Source organism: Calliphora vicina, chromosome 4 (assembly GCF_958450345.1).
Source record: "Calliphora vicina chromosome 4, idCalVici1.1, whole genome shotgun sequence".
Classification (NCBI taxonomy): Eukaryota; Metazoa; Arthropoda; class Insecta; order Diptera; family Calliphoridae; genus Calliphora; species Calliphora vicina.
In genome coordinates, this window is record NC_088783.1 from 75283157 (window position 1) to 75304640 (window position 21484).

The window sequence follows — 21484 nt, forward strand, 5'->3', positions numbered from 1 at the left end:
ACAAACCCAAATGTGTTACTTGTGCATCACGAAAACAAAACGCATCAAAAAACTTCAAAACATTCAGTCGAGTGAAAGAACAAATGTAAATTCAAATTGCTATTTTAAAAATAATATTGAAAATACCAAATGTGACAGCAATAATAATAATAATTTTAAGCGAGATGTAAATTCAAGTCAATCTAACATAACCATTAATCCTGATAAAATTTCAAACAAAACAATAATAATATTACAGCGTCATAGTTCTAATAATAATCCGAATGATATTTTTAATCAAAATGTAAACCGAATAATTTTCCCAAAAATTCCGTATCATAAAAGATGGGAGATCTATCTACAAAAACGTGATGACATTTTTAACGTGTCTTCCATTTCTTCTAGTCCAATAAAGAAAACCAAACGTAATACCCGTAGAATGAGAGCATTTTATAGAGTACGTAGAATATGTCGAAAATTTTTAGTATCTACAATATTTTCAAATCCTGTAGACAAACGATATTATGCAAAAGTGCGTTTTCTATGTTTTGAAGAATTCGGTTTACTAGACACTGGAGCAAACATTAGCTGCTTAGGAGCTGATTTAGCATTACATGATTTTTCAAAATTTTCCAACTTCGTTAAGTGCAAGAGTTTCGTCAAGACTGCCGATGGAAAGCATCAACCTGTCCTCGGTTGGTTGGACGTTGATATTTTGTTTCAAGATAAAACAGAATTAATAAAATTGTTTATAATACCATCGATTTCTCAGAGAATGATATTGGGAATTGACTTTTGGAACACCTTCGCGTTGCTTCCAGATTTAGTTGGATCTGCAAGCATAGTTTGTTGTAATAATAAGTCCAACTGTCCGTCTGACTTGTCCGCTATCAATACTAAGTCCGATGTTTTGTCCGATTGCAAAGAAAAAACTTTTCAATTTAATGAAAATTCTTACCCACTAACATTAAGCCAACGTCAACAGCTTAGCGCTGTTACAGAACTTTTTCCGAACTTTGAAAAACAAGGGTTGGGAAGAACCAGCTTAATTAAGCACTCGATTGATGTAGGTCATGCTACACCGATCAAGCAACGGTTCTATCCGGTTTCTCCCGCGGTTGAGAAACTGATGTTTGGTGAGATTGACCGAATGTTGGCACTGGGGGTGATAGAGCCATCTTCATCTCCATGGAGCTCACCAATGCGTTTGGTTGTGAAACCAAATAAAACTAGATTATGCTTAGATGCGAGAAAGGTGAATTCAGTCACCAAAAAGGATGCTTATCCACTGCCAAATATTGAGGGAATTTTCGCAAGGCTTCCAAAAGCAAATCTCATATCAAAACTAGATTTGAAGGATGCCTATTGGCAAATTGCCCTAGATGATAAGTCCAAATGTTTGACAGCGTTCACAGTTCCGGGTAGGCCATTATACCAGTTTGTGGTAATGCCGTTCGGACTGTGTAACGCTCCTCAAACTATGTGCAGATTGATGGACGAAATCATACCACCTGATCTACGGCACTGCGTCTTTGGGTATCTGGACGATCTAGTTATAGTATCTGAAGATTTTCAGACCCACTTAGAAATTTTAGTTCGAATCGCGTCTCAATTTCGAAAAGCCAACTTGACTTTGAACCTATCAAAATCACAATTTTGCGTTACTAAGGTGAATTATTTGGGATATGTAATAGGAAATGGGGGGATCACAACTGATCCGGAGAAAATAACAGCAATCACCAAATGGCCCATACCTAAAAATCTGAAGCAAGTTCGAGGGTTTCTTGGATTGGCGGGGTGGTATCGTCGCTTCATTGAAAATTTCTCCACCGAAGTGTTTCCAATTACAGAAGTGCTGTCAACCAAGAAAAAATTTGTGTGGACAGATGCTGCTCAAAAAGCCTTTGATAAAATTAAAATGCTCCTAACCACTGCTCCGGTCTTGTCAAATCCAAATTTTGCAAAAAAGTTTTTCCTGCACTGTGACGCTAGTGATTACGGTATTGGCGCAGTTCTGGTGCAATTGGATGATGAAGAAAACGAAAAGCCAATTGCATACATGAGTAAGAAGTTAAATTCAGCGCAACGGAATTACAGTGTCACAGAGCGGGAATGCTTGGCAGCTATAGAAGCTATAAAACGATTTAGATGCTATTTGGAATTGCAAGAGTTTGAGGTGGTTACGGATCATTCTAGTTTATTATGGCTTATGAGACAGCCTGATCTGAGCGGTAGATTGGCCAGATGGGTTTTTAAACTACAGGCGTATAAATTTAGAATCTCACACAGAAAAGGCAAGGAACATATTGTGCCTGATGCGCTTTCGCGAATCCCAGTAGAAGAAATATCGGCCTTAGAAATTCTCGAACCAGAAGTGGATTTAAATTCAAATCATTTTGAAGACAAAGACTACAATGATTTAAAGGAAAAAGTTACCAATAATTTAGCAAAATATCCCGATATAAAAGTTGTAGATAAATATGTGTATTATCGCACTCAACACTATACAGGAGATGATACTCAAGAACAAAATTGTTGGAAACTTTGGATTCCTTATGGCCTTCGAAAAGAAACTATTTCTAGAGCGCACGATACACCGATAGCGGCCCACGGAGGCATGATCAAAACCATTGATTTATTAAGAAGAAACTTTTTCTGGCCTGGAATGGTGCGGGATGTGAAAAATTATGTTCGCGACTGTGAGATTTGTAAATCCACAAAATCCCCAAACTTAATAATGAGACCACCAATGGGTAATCAAGCTTTTTCAGTACGCCCATTCCAGCGCCTATACATTGATTTGTTAGGGCCATACCCTCGCAGCAAATCTGGTTTTATCGGTTTACTTATTATATTAGATCATTTCAGCAAATTTCATTGGCTATGCCCTCTTAAAAAATTTACGTCGGATGTTATTCAAGACTTTTTGGAAAAACAAATTTTTCATATATATGGCGTTCCAGAAACCATCGTGAGTGATAATGGTAGCCAATTTCGCTCGAATAATTTCAATGCTTTCTTGACAACGTATGGAATTCAGCACACTTATACAGCACTTTACTCCCCCCAATCCAACGCATCTGAACGTGTGAATCGTTCACTTATTGCTGGTATTAGGGCCTATCTTAAGAAAGATCAACGTTTATGGGATGAAAATCTCACGGCGATCAGTTGTGCTCTCCGCAATTCCTGTCACCAATCCATCAAATATTCACCTTACCATGCTCTATATGGCTTTGATATGGTCACACATGCCTCATCTTATGATCTATTAAGAAAACTTAAATTGCTTGATGAGCCTTCTGCGAAATTGTCACGTGACGATCAGTTACAAACAATTCGTCAGGATATAAGGAAAAACATTAGTGAAGCATATAATAGGAATAAACATCAGTATAATCTACGTGCGAAACCTCAAAACTTTCAAGTTGGTCAGGAAATCTTCAGGAGAAACTTTGCACAGAGCAATTTTGAGAAACGCTTTAATACTAAACTATCTCCAGTATTTATAAAGGCTAGAATTAGGGAAAAACTAGGAAATAGCTATTATGCTCTTGAAGATTTACAGGGAAAATATGTTGGAACTTATCATGGAAAGGACATCAAAGCCTAAGTAAGCGCCTTTTTCCATCTAATTCTGCTTTGAATTTCAACAGAATTATCCGGTTTGTAATGGACGCTTTCACAGACATTGTCTTTAATAATTTATTTTCAATAAAACTTATTTGATTCACAGTGTAAATCTATACATCATTTGCCACTTGACTGAAATCATTATATTTTATGTTTTATTACCAATTTAAACTTTTTGTTTGTAATACAATTGTATTATAAATTTTTCCCGAATTAGGTTATTATAAATTCTTATTGCCATTATTAAAAATTTTCCAACATCATTGTTTTATATTACAAAATAAATTAAACAATTTAACTTTTATTGAAAAGCACTTATGTGTTTACATTGTTGCATACATAAATAAAAGACATAGATTTTTATTTTATTCTCTGGATTACACCGATTATTAGTTGTCCACTATTAGTGTCCACTAGACTTGGAGAGTATTAGTTCCATTCATAATGGTTTATTTTAAAGAATCGGTGATATTGCAGTTTGTTGAGTTTAATGGGTTAATTACCTACAATATGATTTGGAAATTATATTATATTTTTAATTGCACACAAATATTATAATTCACTTCTCTTACCTCAATGAAATAAAACTAGAAGAGAATGTATACTCTTTTTTATATAAAGTAAATTCAGCAATTTATTGCTGAATAATTAAATTATTTTAATTGTTTTTAATTTGTAAAAATTTAAGGTGAAGAACAAAATGAAAACGAACTTTGATCTTTATTGTTACTCTTTTTACTTTTTTCTGGTTTTACGTTTGCCTTTACATACTCTGTGGAATGTAGACGATCATTTGTTCAGAGTTGTAAATTGACACACGGGTGTAACTAGATACTTAACGGGTTTGTGTCTTTGCTAGATTTGTATGTATAGAACATTGACATGAATTTAATTAAATATTCCCCAATAGTTTACTATAAAATATTAATATGAAATAATATTTAGAATTTAGATGATAATTGTGGTAAATTATACACTGGCAGATAAAAGAAAAAGACGAAATATAGGTGTGAGTGATAATAATACATTTGTTGATATTATGTTATGATCATGTCAAGACATAATCTATACATTTGCTACTTTTGATTGCAACAAAGTAACTTGTAATAGAATAATTACGGTTTTTTACATTCGATCATCGAAAATAGTCTCGATTGTTCTATTAAACTGCAACGTGACGCTTTATATATGGCTTGATTCGAAGTTAAGCTTCCTTTTTCATCTAGTTTTCAACCAGATAACATTAAATAAAAGTAAAAAATTCAATCCTAAATAATTTAAAACATCATAATAATTTTGAGCTAAAAAAGTAAAAATTTTATCTCCATTCAGAGTGAAAGTTGCAGAATCAAGGTAATTAAGGAACAATTTTGTGAAAGAATTAATAAGACTTTTAATTCTAAAATGGCAATATAATTTTTGTTTTAGACATACCATTAGACACGTGATCGATTTACGTAAAGTGAAATCTTTGCAGTTAACCTGCATGAAATAAGCCTCACATATCCGCAATTTATTAAAACTATTGTGGTTCCAAGAAAATTTCCATACACGTGCCTAGCAAAGTGTCATAATTGACCATTTGGTAGCCCATCCTCATCTTGTGGCATTAACCACACATTTGGATGAAGTATCCCAATTACTCATTAGAAGAGAAGCAGCCACGAAACTACACCTATGATCAAAACATCAGATCCAAATAATTTGGGTAAATAACGTTCCTCTCAGATCCTAAATTTGTCAGTAGTTTAAAATATATATATTTTCTTTAATAGATCTGGAGGTAAAACCTACAAATTCTGATCCAAAACCTCGTGAGAAATATTGAACAAAAAGCCTAAGCCTATAACACAAATGTTGTATCAAGTCACCTAAATCTACCAAAGTATATCACCATGATCACCACCACAATATCATCGTCAACCTAGTTCACCAAAACTCTTCATTTTACATTGCCAGAATTACACATAAATCCAGAATTCAACATTAAAATTACATAAAAATAATCCAATAGAACTAAAAACAATCCAATATGTGATAAAAATAGTAGTGGGAAATGTGAAAACAATAAAAAATTTAAAGAAAATTTCATATAATCATAATTCAGAAATTCAAATAGTGTTCAATGTTTTAAGATCGAAATGTAAAATCAGAAAGTAGCAAACAGTGATTAGTTCAGAAAATTTTTAAACATGAAAAATTAAAGAAATATGTAAAAAAATGTTAATTTAACAAGTTATAAAAGAAAAGAAATATTTACATAAGAAAATTTTGAAATGCAATTAATGAATTTAATACATAGCATAATGCTTAAAAATATCCATGGTGCTTAGAAATAATATAGATCAAAAATATTTATACATATCACAGTGCAAAGTTTACTCTAAAAATGTTAAAACATGAAAACAAAATTTAATAATTTAAAAATACCATAAAATGACATAACAAGTTAAACAAATAATTACATGAAATGTAATAAATTAGTACAAGAATCAAAACAATAATCTGGTCAATGTAAACAAAGGCAAGAACCATAAACATCTTACTCTTTTAGCAACCTGCATCGCTACCCTGGAAGGCCTTCTACTGTTCGATGTTATGTTGGTAAGTTCGATCATGCGTATCTCTATCTAAAAATATGTTTATAGTTCTTGCAACATAAAATTTTAACATACATTTTTTAGAAAATATGATAAAATAACAACAACCAAAAGGAATAATTTTTTATAGAGAGAATAATGTAAAGCTCATATTTAATACAATATTAAAGCTTTTCTTATACCATTGCCAAACCATTCCTATATAAACATGTTGATTGCATTTACATTACAATACTCTCATTGCAAAGTTCTCTGTCTGCTCACTGAGTATGATGTATTCATGTTGATCTTTTGTTGAAATCTACAATCTATTTTGGTTTTTGTTTTTTTTTATATTTTGTTTTGATCCATAAAAAAAAAAGTAGAAATGCAAATCCAGACTAGAAATAAAGTTTTTTTTTTTAAAGTAAACTAGCACAGTGGTTATGAGTTAATAAAATTAATAATTAAATTCAAAAATGTTTTATAATGATAAAAACTAGATTACATTGAACACACAAATATAATACAGTGACAATATTTTTGTAAAGTTTTTTTTTTTAAATGCTAAATTTTCATAAGAAAGAGTGAAGATGTTCTATTAAATTAAGTTTCTGATTAATTAGAAATATAAATATTTGAATCTTATTTAATTTGTTTTGTTTGAATAAATTAATCGTCATATGAAATTTAATCATAAATTTATGATAAATTTAATATTTAATATTGAGAAAATTAATTTAAAAGCTAACTTTAAGATATAATAATGTTTTTCTTTTTGAAATTAAATAAATTTGTTATATTTTGCACAATGTGGTGCTAGTCCGAAATTTAAGGTGTTTTTATTCGATGATACAATAAATTAGGGTATAATAATGTTAGGGGTTCTTGTAATTTAATAATTCGCCAATGGAACATTTGGTTGGTGAGGGTATAGAGGCGTTCATCTCTATAAGACCTGAGAGATGTTAGGAATCCAAATTCAAGTATACCTATTAGAGTAGTTTATTTAATTTTTTCATCATAAATGACTAGACTGGGGCATTTTTTTTTTTTGATCTAGTCGTACTGACCCTCTTAAAAGTATCTTTGTTTAAATAAATAGGGAGTCTAAAATAATGAGTTGTAAGGAACTTGGTTGTGTTTGGGAAGGACACGAACCCCCCACCCGGCTGCTATGCTAGCAAATTAAAGGCTCCCGCAGTCCTACCCCTAAACTAACTTTTATGTGCAAAATTCTATTGGAGAATTTACTTTATGTAAAGTTAACAACAGACACTAGAAATAGAAGTCTATTCTCACATAAAAACGCACGCACGCATTACATTTTTCAAATGTTTAGCTTTTTGTAACATTTGTACAATATAAATTTATTCAAATTATTTTCCATTATTAGCTATGAACTTTTCCTATTTTTTGGTAACGGATGGATTCCGAGCGAAAAGAATTGCTCATCTTTTGATGCCAAGAACGAATCAAGCCAATATCGGATATTCTATTTCAAAGCGGAGCGTATCCCAGAGACAGCGTCCTTTATCGATCGAAACAAATAGTAGTGGAAAGGTAAAACTTCCCAACCGCCATAGATATTTGTTTTTGGTATCGATTCGGCTCGTTGGCCGGGCTTCACATATGATCTTTTACACTTCGAGTTATCGTAAGGGATCCATTTTTCATCGCTAGTAATGACTGATTTGCAAAACAGGATTTCTTTTATAGCATTCAAATATTCTTTCAGACATGCCAAATCGTCTTTCAAGTTTTCTCGGCTGCAATTCGTAAATACCCAATTTCCCTGCTTAGGGACAAATCCTGCTTTTGCAAACGTTTTGAAATTGCTGCTTGAGTATCTCTCAATGATTTTGCAAGCACTTGATGGGTTTTACAAAAATCTTCATGGATGAATGCCTTCAATTCTTGGTCTTCAGACTTTTTTAGCTGGCCTGGGCGACCTTTGTCGTTTGTGTCAAAATCACCACTTCTGAACCTAACAAACCATCTCTCCCACATGGAAACCAATGGATGGTGAGCAATTGGTTTATCACTTTTTTCAAATTACTTCTATAATTTGGAAGCAATATTTGACGCTTTGTTTGCGCAATATTCGACATTTTCGAAGCAAAAAACAAACTTTGTTTTCTATACTATAATGTTTATTAATTACATGAGAGTAAATTACAGATATGTACAATCCCGTATTTTTAAGTCATAAACCCAATAATACACATGAATGAGTAAAGATTATTGACTTTATTGCAAAATATACATACAAGCATTCCTGTAAATATCTCTTAGTTTTACTAGAAATCTTATAAATTTGTTGACATGTTGAAAATTTTTGGAATAAGACCTCATCTTAATCCAACTAACTAATATTTGTCTAGACAAAACTGTTGGTCATCGTCATCGTCATCAATTTATTTATTTTTTGTAGTAACTTCTAGCAGCTGGAAGTGTGTATGTATGTATAGGTTTTTCTGTATCTGTGTGTAACTGGGTTCATTTAAGTATGAAATGGTACTTATAGTTTTTGTAATCTTTAAATAAAATCTTGAAATATTTTTAAGACAAAAACTTTTTGTAAATATTCCAACAGATTTAAAGTAACCAGCATTAAGGAGTAAATGAAATGATGAAAAAAAGTATTAAAAAATGTAAAATGGAAAAGCAATAGTATGTACATATGTATTTATAAGTTGAAACAGCAAACTAAGTACTTTATTTAACTTTTTAATAAACTCAATGACTTTTTTCAAGATGTTTTTGTTTTACATTTTTTGTGAACTAAATTTTGTCCATCAACGCTTCCTCAACTATAAGGAATTTAAAGAACTGTTCTCTTGTGTCGTTATTTATAATAAGGATAAAGGATTATTAAACAGCTTTTCTGTTTTGTATTTAGTTTCATGGTTTTTTTCTCTGTGTTTAGCTACAGTTTTTCAGCAATAGTTTATTATTTTATTTTGTTGTAATCAGGCTTTTGTTACTGTAGCAGTTTTTTTTTAAATTTGAAATAATACATGTTTCTATTTTTAATAGCAACGAGAACCAGAAACAGAAAAAGAATAAAAACTAAAACAAGCAATAAAATATATGGTTGTTACTGTTTTGTTTTAGTTCTTTTTGCCATAAACTGCAAAACTTAAATTTTACTATAGAATTCATGTTGCGTTTTATTTTATATTTTTCCATTTGCCTTTTTTCTTAGTTCATTCATTTTTTCATTGTATTATTTTTTGTATTTTACTAAAGAAATACACCTAAAAAACATGAAAATCAAATGTAATAAATTTTTTGAAATGCGTTGACTTTATATGTTTTACAAAATGCAGAAAAAAAGAGACACTAATATAAAACAAAAGGAACAAGTAGAAAGAATCCTTTTTGCTTTGCTACGAAATATATGCGAAATTTATACAAACGAGCATATGTGTAAGTGTTGTATGTATGTATGTGCAAGTGAAATTTACAAAGAAACAAGATAAACGGATATACACTTACATATTTATTTATATTAGGGTTGCCCTAATATAAATAAATTGCACTTTTTGGATTTTCGATGTTGCCGAGGGTTGAATTTGTTCTCCGTCTTTAAAAATCAAATGCTGATAATTTTTAGCAATAACGTTTAAGTTTTGCACAATGGATTTGCAGTTTCGAGATTTGGGTCAAAAGATATCATAGCTTTCCTATAGACTTTCGGCAATTATAACGTCCCCTTAATACAGGTGCGGATCCAGGTCAACCATTTGAGGGGGGGGGGGGTTATGGATTTTGTAAAATTAAAATTTGTTCTACATTTTTCTTTGTTTTTCCTTTTTTTATATGAAAACTTTTCGGTTTTGGGGGGGGGGTAAATTTCCGATTTCACCCCCTCTGGATCAGCGCCTGCCTTAATAAAATAATAGTTTTTTATATGAAAACTTTTCGGTTTTGGGGGGGGGGTAAATTTCCGATTTCACCCCCTCTGGATCAGCGCATGCCTTAATAAAACAATAGTGTAATAATTGAATTTAAAATTTTTGTGTTAGTAGACATCTAGAACAAAAGTAATATTTCAATTGATCTTTTGATCCACTTCGTGGAAGTAGCATTTCACCAAATTTTGACCACATATAGAATCAGTTATGAAAATTTTTATTATGCAATAAAAATATACATAAGGTCTATACGCTTATACGCTATTGTTTTATAGAGGGGATGCTATAGTTGACAACACCTACGTTAATTCTATTTTATTTCGATGCAGGTTGGATTTTTATGATCTCCAATTTTACTTAAATTCAAATCATGTAATCCTCTCTTACAAGTCTTTGCGAACCTTTTTATGAAAAATTGGCAATGTTGATGATTGAATAACTTTGAAATGCATTATTCGAATTTAACTAGCAAATTATTGATGATATGCGGAAATGATCTTTATCCAAAATGTAGAAAATTTTAGTATTTAGATTTTTGTGACTTTTCCGTAATGTAAACAAGAATTATTGTAGTTTTTATCATCATATTGAGAATAGTATGAGAAAGGTCTGTGGTTATTTCTACTTCATTTCCATTAAAACACTTATTTAATTAGACTTTTAATGTACTACTATTCATAGAAAATCTTGAAAGTTGTCATAGAAAAACTATTGTAATATAACCAATGGAATCCTAAATTTAATTTTTACACAATAACTGTAACTAGCTTAAGTCGGTGTGATTCGCTACCCCTATCATAGTAAAATTAAACAAATATGAATAGATTTTTGATACCTCCCAACTAACTACAATGTTATGAAAATAACACATGAAAAATATTGAGAATCTCTCAATTGTAGTTCACTTTATATTTGAAAATCCCTCCCTTTTTTATGTCTTTTATGTAAAAAACTAACTGATGGCAAGCTTTAATTTAATCACTATAATAACAATTCTCAAGATATTTAGAAATAACTACTATATAGTTCATTGAACTAGTTCCTCCATGTCGAATTAGTTAGCGACTTAGAACTAGTACTAGTGAATTTTCAAAAAATATGTGGATGTCATTGCAGGTGGCCGATTATCACACATTACATAATACTTAACTATTAAAATCAATAGTACTAATTCTACTGTATTTGAGAAACAAATAATTTATCAGAGAGCGGTTTCGAACTTATATACTCCCGTTTTCTAAGCAAATTCTTTAACCACTTATCCATAGAGCTATTATTTATACTGCTCGCTATTTGTTATCAAGAATTACATGTCAATTTTTGCATTTTCTGAATCATCAGTGAGAACGAAAACACGAACTGCCACATTCAGCATTACATGTAGTCATCGAAGTGGTATATTTTAGAGGATTTTATTTTTCTCAAATTTATTTTCAAAAACTTAAAATGAATATCTGACTATTGTTTATTACTGAAATGTAGTGCAAACGGTAGCCATTTAACTTACACTTTAGCAACCACATCGAACTATACAGATGTGTAAGTGGTAATATAGTTTCCAATTGACACATTTTAAACTGTTGGTAACTCCTAAAATACAGAACCAATTTGAATAAAATACATTTGTGCACATCTGTGAATAAATACCTTTAATGGGGCTCACAATAATTCGCCTTGCTAATTTAGATTTAGTGGTCTATTGTGTTTACAGGACCTACAGATTAAGTAGAAAATTAAACATTCATTATTTTGTTTAACTGGAAAGATAATGTTATAAGTAAAATATTTATAGTAGTACAATAATATTTGTTTAACTATTTAATAATAAATAATAATATAAATAATATTTATAATGAAATTTTGCAAAGCATTTATTTGGATGAAGATGAAATAAAATCTTTTTTTTACAAAAATAAAAAAAAATCTATGGTTAAATAAAACACAAGACTATATAATAGGATTTTGTTTTCAACATTAAATTTTAAAATGTTTTCCAAAAGCTAAATATAAGAGCGTCCCTAATACACATACACAATGCATGTATGTGCGTTTACTGGGAAATGAATACTTAAATAAAATAAATAAATATAAATATAAGTGCGTATAAGAGTGTGTAAATACAGATGTAGTTGCAAATACACTTAAGCACACTTTGTTTTATATCTACAGTAGCAGACATTTGTTTCTTAATATTGTAATAGAAAACCACAAACATTTGCTTAATAATTCCCCAGAGAGTAAATTTGGTTTACTTATCCGAAGACAATTCCTAACGCCGAGAAAAAAGCTTTTACGAATGTTATTCAATTAATATGCAATATTTAGAAGAGAAAACAAAGTTCCAACGAATACTGGTTAAATACCTAGCAATATTTATAGGCTTTTCCCATTTACCCAGCCTGCCATCTATTTGTAACGTATAGCGAGGACACTCGAAGCATTATCCGATAAAGTCACCTTATGAACGGTCTATCCTAGCGGCACAAGACCATTCTCATGGTTGCAGTCCACAATGCCCAACAATTCGAAGAGATGCATAGAGAATTATCTAAGCGGAAGGCGGTCAGTTATGGAGTTTAGAGTCATTCGTAGAGTTATCAGGTGGGGTTCCGTCGCCGCTTCATTTTAACTTCTAGCGTTGAAATGATGTGTGGAGGTAATAAGCTATGCGACCGTACAAAATGCTAATGGGCTTTGTGGTATGTTTACCTCGACGGTTTTTATTTAGTTTTTATTTTGATACATTTGTGCAATATAAATTTATTCAAAACATTGGCCATTGTTAGATATGACTTTTTACATCTTTCTGACAACATATGGATTCCGAGCAAAAAGAAATTCCCACCTTTGGAGGCCAAGAACGAATCAAGCCAGTATTCTGAATCGATCGAAACAAATAGTATTCGGACGGACCAAGGTCTAAATTATAATTCGCGTGAGGCAAAACTTCCCACTTCGTTCCAAGTAGTTTTTAACAGGTATTGCATAATGTGGATGTGCCTTGTCACGATGTAATATTACGGTTTCATGTCTTGCCACATTTTCTGGGCATATATCGGCTAATCCACGCTCCCTGTGATGATCTGGCCAGATTTCAGCAGCTTATAATATATTGCTCCCACCAAATACAGGGCATTTCCATAGGGTCATGGATATTTGGCTTTGGTGTCGATTCGACTGGTTGGCCGGGCTTCATATACGATACCTTACGCTTTGGGTTAATGATTCGGTGCAAAAATGATTTTATTTTATGGCGTTTAAGCATCATTTCGGACATGCAAAACTCTCTTTCAAGGTCTCTCGGCTTCAGTTCCTATTTTGCCGGCCTAGGCGATTTTTGTATTCCGTGTTTAAATCACCACTTCTGAACCGAACAAACTATCTCTCGTTTTGATTGCTGATTTGATGAGCTGTCGGTATACTTCAGGTGTACTTTTTTTCAAACTAAAGAAGTAAAGCCAAACTTTCCGCATATGATGCTTTGTTGGCATAAAATTCGAAAAAAAAACTTTGGTGTTTTCACAACAATGTTCAATAACTAAGTGCCATCAAAATAACATCAAAAAGTTATTAAAAACAACACAGCGTTCATAAGATACGCCTCTGTTTTAAATTCCGCATTTTTAATTCATAAACCCAATACAATCAATGCACGTAACAATTATCACCAAACGAAATCATTGACAACACACTTCACAAGCTGGATGAAGGAGGTGGAACTCAATTTAGGCATCATGGTCGGTGGCGTACAAATTCTGACAGTGAAAAAATCTTGGTTGCCACATATGATATCATTTTCATCCACTCAGAATAGCAACAAAGCCTTCAAGGCCTACTTGGGGTAATAATTAGGGTATATCAGTAATCAACTAGGCTGCTCCAGCCTTAAGAACCATCACTGGCTGTCTTGTCTTTGGAGACAAACGTCAGTTGACGTAACAATTCTTACTGTATTGTCACTGGAGTAGTCATCTAAACTACTCCATCACACAGGAGGAGAACATACATCACATCACAACACGTATTTGACAGCTTTGTGGTCAATGGAGTTCGAGCATTACCGACAGCAGACGCCGAAAAGTTTCTGTCACGGAAAACAAGAGTGGTTCTGGCACAACTAAGATCAGAATGCATAAACAGGCTTAATTCTTTTTAGTCCCGCATGCCGTCCACAACGAATGCCTAGCACGTGGCCAACAATCTCATACCTTACTAAGTCTATCAATGTCGAAATTATGTTTAAATTAATCTCGTGAAATTGATTTTCATTTCCGTTTACCCATTTTTATTACAAATTAAAAAATACTAACTTTTAGATGAAATATTTTTATTTTGGAACCAAGTAGTATGAAACAGTGATACTATATGAAATAAATAGATTTGATTTGTATCGTATTTCTTACAAATTAAAAAATACACATGCTCAATTTCTTTGTGATTCCACACGAATGTAGCAAACATAGTAACTCTACTTAAAACTTTACCCAAAAGTATAGATATGTCTGTATTCCTGTCATTTTCAATGCCTGCATATAAATGCATGAAAATAATATAAAACAATTGTTAAGTTCAAACTTAGCTTTCAAAGAAATTGTCTAAGATGCAACAACAAGCCAAAAATGTGCAAACCAAAAGCCAAAGACAACTAAATATCTTTAGTACAACTATTTATATACATATACATATAAACATAAATAAATACATATACATATGTACATTAGTATGTTTAATTGTATATGTGCATCTTTGTTGGTAGAAGCAAACAACAACAACGATACTCATAAACTATTCATTTAAGTACTAAAAGTGTAATAAATTAAATACTCTAAACTACAGTGGTACGAGTTGCTGCTGCGTCTAGTCTTAACAATAATGGATTATGTGGCAAAACTAATCTCGAGATCTTTTGCACTTATTTATGTAAGTGCAGGCAGGTATATTATTCTCCTAAAGGTAGGATCACACGATTGCCGCAATGCACCAATTATTGGTCTATTTTATACGTCAATCGTGTGATTTCACAACTTATTGGCTCATATGTCAAACCACAACAGTATTGTGCTTATTTGGCCCAATTAAATGCAACCCTGGTACGGCAATCATGTGAATGCTTGATAGGCAACATGCACCAATAAAAAAGTTAAAAATACACCAATATTTATTGTGTTCTAGTGCGGCAATCAAAGAAGACAATTAGCGCCAATATTAATTTTTGTAAATGAAATATTGTTTTTGTGAGCCACTCTCTGACCCACATACATCTTTTAACATTTCTTTATTAATTTTTTTATATGATAATTAAGGCCGACGCAATTTTCTTTTTTTATTTAACAAATATTTTTTTCAAAAATAGATTGTTTTTACATTTATGTAAACAAGACAAAATTTAAAATCTAGCACAACAGCTGTTTCTCTGAGTTGCCGTAAACTAGAACAATCGTGTGACTGAAATGCGACAATTATTGCCACTAAATCGCTTTGCGCCAATTTACGACAATCAAATTTATATAAAATGAAGCAATCATGTGACTGCAGAGAATTTGATTGGGACAATTTCTTTATTGGGCCCCAATTCAGCACAATAAAAATTGTATTAAATTGGTTCATTGCGGCAATCGTGTGATCCTACCTTAATACACGTAAAGATAAAGAAAATTGTTTAAAGAAACCAGCTCATGCATTAAGATTTTACAGCAGACCAAAGATGTTTCCATTTTTAAATACAATAAGTAATTCTTCACTTGAAATTTACAGATTTCTTTTGGGCTATAATGATGACTAATTAGGGTTGAATTTTTGGGAAAAATGTAATTTATTATAAATGGCTGTAATTACTTGAAGTGGCTGCTGTTTGGAAAACTTAGTGGGTGTTACTGTGAAAATTTTTTTGAAATGATTGAAATGTTAAGATTCTAAATATAAATAAAGAAGGTGAAATTTCTTGGAATTCCTACAAAAGTGTAAAGAGCCAAGCAGCTAGAATTTCGTACATTTAAGTTTTAACGGATGAACAGATATGTTGACAGAAGGATGGAAGAGTAAACACAGATATATTTATGAGTATTTATTAAGATAATTATTTCATTTGAACCAAAAATTAATTCTAAGGATAAGAAGTTATATTTATGCATTTTGCAGTAGTTGATTGAAAAAACCATTATGTTCTTTTTTTAAATTCCTAAAGTGTCCTAAAGTTTTTGAGTAAAAAAAAATCTTATTATTGGTACTGTTTTGGTACATTTTGTTGACTTTGTTCTAAATCGAATATATTTTAACATAACATACCATAACATAGTATTCAATAGAATTAGATTAATTTAATCTAGAATAGTTTAAATTTTTTTTAGAAAAGACATTGAATGTCATGTAGTGCATTTTAATCCAAAATTGATAATTTATTTATATTTGACCACACCTATACCGCCCACCATAAAGGAAACAAAGGAAAAAATTTATTTTTCCACATTTGATTCAATTTAACAATAAGTACGCACAATTACAGTCCATTAAATATTTTTATATATTTATACGTTTTTTCACTCATAGTGTAAAAAATTATCAAAAAAAATTACCCAACTTCAAGAGGCCATAAAAATTAAATTCGAGCTAACTTTTGAAAACCTGTTGGCAGTTTTGTTAAGTTAATGGTGAACTTTCATTTCCCATTGGAGTTGTTAAGGCTGGCGACTATGATCCGAAATTTGTTGCATAGTGAAATTGGTCATAGCTCCCCTATAAGAACCACTTCCGAAAATCACTACAACACTTTGTGATCATTTCTTTATATTTGTAAAGGTACGGTCGCACAGTGGGGCAGACTCAAAATTTTTGGGAAATAGATCTGGCATTTCTAAACGGCTGGTCCAATTGTGACAAAATTTGAAGTGGGCGTAGACAAGGATTCGAGTTCAAGTAATTAAAATCGACCCTACAACTGCTCCAGGAACGGCGCTATGTGGCTCAATTTTAAACACGTTCCATTTTTTTGTTTCTCATCCGATTTCAAAGATTTTTATATTTTTGGAAAGCACTAGGCAGCTAGGTCTTGTTAAAACGTGTGTTATTTCTCTCTTATAATTTTCAAGTTTTGATATACCCTGGTCCGCTATTGTAAAAATATTTTCAGTATGATAAACTTCAATATTTTTTTTTTGAAGGACGGAGATTTAAAGTGGAATATTTTTGAATATAATGAAGATATTGACTTGAAATTGTTTTTGTAAGACCAAAAATTAACTTATGTAAAACAAAAGTAGTTCGGAATAAATGTGGATCAAATTGTTCCTAATATTTGCAATCCTATTAAAATTTTGATGCAAAATCTTAGTTTTAGAAGCTCTATAAATGTATAATAAAATCTTTATTTATTAACAAAACTCAACGAAATTTTCAATGTTTTTTAAATTTGCCATTCTAAGAAAGAAAGTGTAAAAAAAGTTGTCAAAAAGACTCCATTTTAAATTGTATTTTTACAATTTCACACATAGGGTCCACTTTTCCTTCGGGGCTAGGAAAATTTTGTGGCGATAAATAGGGAACACATCAAGATTTCTAAAGCTGCTTGCCATTTTCTGAACCCAGCTTTGGGATTTTAGAACATGAGGCCCAAAATTGAAATTTTGATAAAAAAAATAGGTAAAATTCCGGAGTTCGTAGGGGCACCATATTCGTAAAATAGGACCTGTTTTTGATACCAAAATATTCTCCGTAATGAAATATAAATTTATTATATGTTCTGAAAGAAAGTTTTTTTTTACAAAAAAAGAGTTAAGTTACCGTTTCGACCAAGCAACTGCTAAAATCTACTTAGGGTCCATTTCAATACTTTAAACTCGAATTCTTCTTGGCTATGCCCACGTCAAATTTATCGGACCAGACGTTTATAAATGCCAGATTTATTTTCAATAAATTTTGATTCCCCCCGCTCTGTGGGTCGGACATGACAAGTATTTACCGAAAAATACGTAACTTCTATATAAGCTCAAGAATTAAGATAATTTTATAAAATTATCTTAATTCTGTAATGAACACACAGTGATTCGTTGAATATTTTGAAAAATATCATGTTTTGAATTTTGCAAATTGTCCCAGACAATTTTAATTCATAAAATAATCAAGAGTGTAGGACTGCGGGAGCCTTCATATACCAGTAACAGTCGAGTGGGGAGGTTCTGTCCTTACTCTAAAAATTCTGATTCACACTACAATAATAATATATAGACTCCCTTTTTATTTTATCACAAAAGGAAAATTTTAATTAATGGACCAGAAGTAACTAATAAAACAAACAACAAAACTACAGCCCCAAATTAGTTACTTATTTTTTTAAAATGAAAACGATTAAACTATACGCTTTAAACCATATGTATCTCCTAGGTGTTTTAGGAGCAATATGCCTCATCACCCAAAACCCAAACCTGTGTTTCAGTGGCAACAGTTTAGATCTGAAACCCCTCATCGCAAATTATCAACTGTATTTAGCCTATCTCATCACTTTTGTAAGAAAACACAAGAAATATTTTAATTCATTTTTGTATTTTGGCTTTATTCAACCCATAAATGCTATTATACGAATTTAAGAATAAAATTAACTAGAACTAAGTTTATATTGAAATATTAATGTAATAAAAACTGTTAATAAAATTACATTAACAATATATTATAATTAAGAATAACACAATTCAATGAAAAAAATAATTTTGAAAATTAAATGAGCGCTTTTATAAACGTAGTTAATAAATTTTTAAATCTTAAAATTTACGAATACCGATAACTGAGGGTTAAGTGTATTATTTTATTATTAGATTTATTGTAAATCAAAAGAACAAAACGTAATATTATAAAAAAAAGCAAATCTATCTTTAACTCGGAGTAGATCAAGAACAAGAAGCAATAAATTCTATGGAAGTAAGCAAATTCCAGAAAACAGTACAATGTGACAAATTTATGAATGAAAGAATAAGCAGAGAGAATAAGTAAAGAGATCACTATCATTCAAATAAGTAGTATTCTCATAAAATTACTCTTATTTTCCAATCCTTGGAATAAAGATTATGAGTAAATTTGTTTGTACTTTATTTTTTCATTCATAATATTCATTATATACCAGTTTTTTGTAATTATATTTTTGAACTATTTAGTTCTCTTGTTTTTGGTATTTAAAGAAATTAACATAAAGCAAGAACAAAATTTGTAATGTAAATAAAATTTAATGTATGATATGACTTACCAACAAACACGTTCGAAGTTCGATCAAGGCCTTGTTCAAGTTCGATGGTCGTTGTGTGGGTTTTAGCTGAATTAGGAGTTGATTAGAAGGTTTAAAAATTTGGTTCTTGGATTAGATCAAATGCATACATACAAATATTGAGCAGAGTCTCACATGTATATATAGTTGGTTAAAATTTTTGGTAGTATTAACACAATTTCTTTTGCTAAATTACTATTTATGATGATTTTATTTTATGAGATTATGTTTTAATTTGACTAATAATTTTATTTATTGTCTCTTGTTCACTATTTTAATTTTCTTGGTTTTAGAAAGCACTCATTTGATTTTTTTAACATTAGTTGTTCAAATTTTGACTAAATATAGTGTTTGATAAGTCGACTTTAGCGAATTAATTTAAAAGCAGACGATCTTGCAAGAATAAATTTATGATGTTGAAAACAAAATTAAGAATTGAATGAGCATCCAAACGTAAGACCAGTGTAATTGAGATCACTAACATTGTATTTTTATTTCTTTTGTACTCATTGGGTTAATGATCATTAATGTTTTTTTGTTTTTTAATAATTATTTTTGTTTCTTTTTTTATTTCTATTTAAACAAATAATCTTATTTTTGCATGATCGTGTTTTGGATTTTATCCATATGTAATTTAATGATTGAACTATTTATAATTTCTCGATTTTTCAATTTAGCACCACTATAAGTATATATTTTTGATATTATGAAAATTTTATAGATTAAATTTTATAAACCGGACTTTCACTATATATAATTTTATCTTCTTAATATTGGGGTGATGTTAAAATTGTAGATTAGGTAATTGCTTAATTGTCGATCAGAAATGGATTACAGCAGACGATTGAACACAAATGTAATTAAACCTTAATTTTGGAGAAGAAATGTGGTTTTTGAAAGGGGTATTTTTTTTGAATAGTCCAACCACTCCCAGATCGTCATCCACGGCCATAGATTATATAATGTTGTTGGAAATATTTTGTAGGTGTCTTCCAGAAGTTGTATTGAGCACGATGCAATTTTATAACCATCAAATTAATAAATCCAATGTAGACGTTGGTTCCTTCAAAATTGAAACGTAGATGGCTTTTGTTAGCGAAATTACCATATTTTTTTCATAAAAGTATTGCGATGATTTATATATACCTGGATTTATTTTGTCTGCTTTCAGGTTTAAAATTGTGGCTCTGATCTCAATGACCGACAAAATGAAAAGGAAGTTCATAGCTTTTTGCGAACATTATGTAGGTCTTCGTTATGAAGATAGAAAGAAGAAAAGCGAAACTTGGTAAAATGTCATTAAACAATTGAAAAGAGTTACCCCGAACTGTCGAAGATTGTATTCTACACTAGGAATTGTAGTTTTGATTTAAAGAAGTTCATAAAAACATTCGATTACTATATGTAGATTGCTATAAGAAAATTATTAAAATTTTAAGAATAATCTACAGAAAATCGCTCCAATAACTAAATATTGTTTCAATCAAAGTTAAAATATTTAAAGTTTACTAATTATAAACATTTAGCCGAGACATCAACCAATTGACAACATTAAGATCGTATGTGTGATGGGCTCACTGAAACCAACACTAATGAAAAAAAATTTGTAAAGTAAAAAAGAAATTATCAACAACTATTTACGTACATATATTTATGTACTTAGAAAAGGGGGAAAAAAAGTAAAATTTTGTACAATCTATTAATAAGGGAATATTTAAAAGATGTACCCTGAGAGTAAATATTAAATAATTATGTACCATCATAAATAAATTCAAATAATAGATTGTTTGGAAAAACTTTAAAGTAAACATTTTGATATGTGGCAAAAATTTAAATGTTCACATTTTTTTATGCATAAATAAATTAGAAATAGAAACCGTTGGGTAAAATGACCACTACAATTCTTGAGCGTATTTAAGAAACGTATTTTATGTTTACTCCTGCAAAACACTTATAAGACTAAACAGCGTCTAACAAATGTGTCTACTACTCATGTCCAATCGTACTTTTGGTTTTTTTGGATGAGTGTTGCACCAACTACACACATCCGAAAAAAACGGTCAGTTAAATATTACAATGAAATGTTTTAAATCATAAAGAATTTTATTGCCAGAAACTCTTCATAT